The sequence below is a fragment of the Scomber scombrus genome, chromosome 11 (genome assembly GCF_963691925.1).
Source record: "Scomber scombrus chromosome 11, fScoSco1.1, whole genome shotgun sequence".
Lineage (NCBI taxonomy): Eukaryota > Metazoa > Chordata > Actinopteri > Scombriformes > Scombridae > Scomber > Scomber scombrus.
Window position 1 is genome coordinate 8,800,684 of NC_084980.1, and position 4,612 is coordinate 8,805,295.

Consider the following 4,612-nt stretch of genomic DNA (forward strand, 5'->3'; position numbering starts at 1 on the left):
AATAATTTCTGCCTCACTGTGATTCTTTTCAGTCCCATTTCAATTTGATGGATCAGGTTAGAATATGACTGTTTGTGTCTCTGCCCCCCTTCCCCAATCTAGCCATTCATTTTTAATTCAGGTTGCTGATGAAGCAGCTAGATTGGGGCACAAGTCCAAACTGGGTCCCTGGTAGGTCATTTTGTTTGGCAGCCTCACTATTTCTTTCTCTCAATGTTTTTGTAGAAGTCTGAAAGCTTAGCTGTAGTGCTGCATATTCTTTGTGTAGGCTGGCCAATGCTTCAGCATCTTTACTGGCACTATCTTCTAGAACATGTGTTTGCTGTATCAACGGCTTATTGATCTGATTAGCCTGGGCTTTTTTTTTGTCTGTCTTTCAGTTGACAGAAGTTCTAAATAAAAGATATCCTCCCTCTTGTGGCATTAGGGTGCAAAACCTCTTGTCTTCTATTTCTGAATGTACAAAACTGGGGCATAATGCCTATATCATGGTGCTATAATGAAAGGAAATTAAAAAAAACAAAACTATTTATAGGAGCGGCTTCTTCTCTGAATGTAAACGTGCTCTAGGATGCTGAAATCTTGCCCCAGGAAACTACATGTGAACTGGAGGAGCTGGGTATGGAACCACCTATCTTCCAATTAGTGGACAACCGGCTCTATCTACTGAGCCAGAGCCTCCCAAACTTTAGGAACCATCTCTTGGGCATTTTAGCATTCTAAAAGCATCTTGGCATTTCAGCTTTGCTTACCAATAATTTTTGCATCTGTATCTGAAGGAGCAAAAAGGATACAGGAGCAAGTGTCTCACTGCTGCTGAGGAAAGGTTAGTCATGTGTTTCAGGTAAGAGTTGGGAAAAAATGACCATGACCAGATGATGACCAGATGATTATTACAGTGATGTCCTTTAAAAAACAAAAAACGGTAACACAGTGTTCTAATATAAAAAGACTGATGACTGAATGTAAGGCAAAAAAACCTCACTGCTGTGCAAATTTCACAATCTCCCTGCCTCGTGTTCACAGTGATGACTAGTGATGTGTGAATTTGATTTATTACATCTGTCTTCATCTTATAGGTCATTAATCAGCCTATTTAATTGAACATCATTCATTTAAATAATACAGATGTATGAAGTGACAGTTCATGTTGAAGTAATTCAGCCATTTAGATTTTTATTACAACCTCGACAGATAAATAGATAAGATTCTTCCTGAAAATTATGTCACCTCCTTTTGCATCTCTATTGCCACTGTGGGTAGATACATAAATGAACAGATAAATACTTTGCAATTAGAATCAGTTTATTCAATTAAAATGATCCATCACTCCACTTACAGGCCAATGAAGCACAGATCTCAAGTTTGGGACACTGAGATTGTTTCTCAGGCTGTGAGCAATGAAAGAAAGCAAGGCCAAATACGCAAACAGCATCTATTCAATAAGCTGAACAGTTCTTTACTTTGTGTGTGTGTGTGTGTGTGTGTGTGTGTGTGTGTGTGTGTGTGTGTGTGTGTGTGTGTGTGTGTGTGTGTGTGTGTGTGTGTGTGTGTGTGTGTGTGTGTGTGTGTGTGTGTGTGTGTGTGTGTAAAGAATAGATGACACTGAGTAAATGGTTCAAATGTCCAAATAATGCATTTTTGTACCTACTTGGCACTTTTTGAAAGTATGGAAAAAGTGCTTCATAAATACGAATAATAAAAAAAGTAACAAATAAGCATAAAAAACAAGCATGCAGAATATGCTGGCATTGCCCCCTTCCTGTACAGCCCCCTGTGGTCGTGAACAAGAACAGGCAGGTTTAGACATTGCCTGGATGGATGTATTCAAGGAAAATCAGTATGCATTGACATGAACTTTAACATTCGCTTTTTTCGTAATGACTATGGAGGTTATTTATCATCCTACTAAGTGCTACAACACTGTGCAATAATATTGCTTTGTCATTTGCTTTATTGCTTGAGGACAAAAGGGTTGTGTGATCCTGGTTGCTCCCCTGTGCCTTTGTCCATTGTTGAGTAGGGAAAATGCTTAGAGAAAGGAGTGCAATGCAGGTAGAGAAGGGTGAAGGTTCTTCAATGTGAGTATTATAAACAGAAATCTTACACTCTCAACAATATGTAATGGTCAGATTACAGTCAAAGTTAAAATTACTAAGCAGCTGACAATGTGAAGTTAAAAGTGGAGTAATATGATCACAGGATGTGCTTTTTGTCTCCATCAATATCCTGGCAGCGAGATTGTCTGCATGCCTCTCCTTAGTCAGCACTATACGCACATAACAATTGCATGAGACAATCATACTTCTTATTTGAATAAAATGTCACTATTATGGAACCAACAAAATCAATTAAAATGCTGAACAGCTCTCAATTTGTCATCAAGGCTTTTTGTTTGTGTTTGTGTGCAAGCGTAGCTCCTCGCACATAGGAGCACATGTTCCCGTTCCATCCTCTTGGGAGTGATGTCCCTCCTGAAGCATTATCTTGTCATTTGACAATCATTAGTCTTTGTCACTGGCAGTATGAGAAGCCAGTGACATACACACACACACACACACACACACACACACAGCGCAGTGACAGCTCTTCACCCGCAAACATCACAGATCAACAGCAGTTTTCAAAGTGACAAGCTGAGGAAGCAGAAATCTGTGATGTATCAATGTGATGCAATTATTCATCATTTTACCTAAGGGAGCTTCTTTGCCATTTCGTAAACACGACGGTTATTGGTGAGTGTGAAATTACAGACAGAACTGCTCTGTTATTTGGCAGAAAGGGAATGAAGTGATTTGTCAGGGGAGGTATGAATTCAACCGGGTACTGAGATTAATAGACATATGATAAAATAACAGAGTAGTACGCACAAGCCAGAAACAAAATCTGACAAAGGAGCTTTTTTAATGAACCAAAGCGCAGTTAGTACACAGTGTGCCAATATAAAAGAAAAACCTGACCCTAGAGAGAAATTAACATGCTAAAAATGAATATGTCTCCTATCTCAACTGAAAACATGTTCATACAAAAATGCAACCTTTATATTCTTTGTCATTGATTTGGCAGGGTTACTTTGTTTTCACCTAAATGATTTAGTTTCTGTAGTCTGTGTTTAATACCACATGAATCCCTTTGTTACTGTTTTGCCTTTATCAATTGGATTGAAAGAGCAGGAAACATTGGAAGACGGAAAGGAGGCTGACAGGTAACAAAGGTCAGCAGCTGGATCATTAAGACCACTGGACCTCTTGGATACCTAAATGACCCTTCATCAAACCGTGACCCCTAACATCGATCATAGCTCAAGGCAACTGTAAGTTTTGCAACAGGTTAAAATTCTGTAGTTAGACTAGTACCCAACATCTAAATACGTTAAGGGATTGTGTGTGCTTTTTTAGTCTTTCCAAAAACATAAGAACAAACAATAAGGAATAGATTAAACAATGTGTTTTTTCTGCTATAATGTAATCTTCAAATGTTAGCATGCCTGGTTAGCTCTACTAGCTTACTACTAGCAACTACGCCGTTATTTCTAAGGCTAGGAGCATATTTGCTAACTTCATTTTGTGTTACGTTAGGAAAGCCCTGTTCACAATAGCACATAAGGGTACCAGTAACAAGTTTGGACACACCGTCCTATATTATACCTTTTGAATACTACTGTATGTAGAATTTTTACCCATTTCATAGACGCTGGTCCTGATGATTTAAGCTAACGTAAACACTGTCTTTTTAGTGGATTTAGGGAATTTTACATTAAAGCAACTAAAGCCATCATCATTATCTGAAATTGTTTGCCAGAAACATTGGTTAGTCCTCATCCTACAAGCCTCTTCTCTCTTAACTTTAAAATTGAAACATACAGTTTGAAAATCAAAAGTCATTCAAATTCAAAATCCAAAATTTTCATTATTATACTTTCAATACTGCGACTACAGTAACTGCTCTCGCTGCAATACAATAACAAGGCAGTTATTTTTATTTTCTTGTATTGTTCTGTATTTTGAATATCAGCTGGTGAGTGGGTAGGTGTATATGTACGAGTGCATATTTAAGACCTTTTTATATTGTCCTTGGTTTAAAGCGAGTCAGCTGTAAACAAAGCCAGCTGGAAGTGGCATTTTCAGCTGTCATAGCCAATAGATGTCATTCCAGTTGGCAAAATCAACACGTACTGGCTAAATTTGAAGCCTGATTTCTGTCTGAAATGAAGGGCACAATATTTCAAAAGTTACTGAGAATTTTGAATGGTAAATATGTCCCTTTGTAGTTATTGAAAACTGCACATGTGGTGGGAGAATGGAAAGCTTTCGCTGAGATGTAATAACACACAATCACTAACAACAAACCGAGGTTAAACAAAAAGCTGCATGAGTGGACACAGCACATTTTTACATCTGTGAGCTGCCCAGTAAACCACAGTCTGCACAACTGGAGCAGATGTGCAGAACCTTTATTTCTTTCTGGTTCATTGTCCACACACAGCAATCTGGGAATTGCCCTGACATCTATATTGGTGCTATGCATTTTAAATAATAATAGATATAAACAAATGAATATAAAATAGAATTTAGACCAATCCATCTTCCATCAAAAGCTTCATCAATAATAG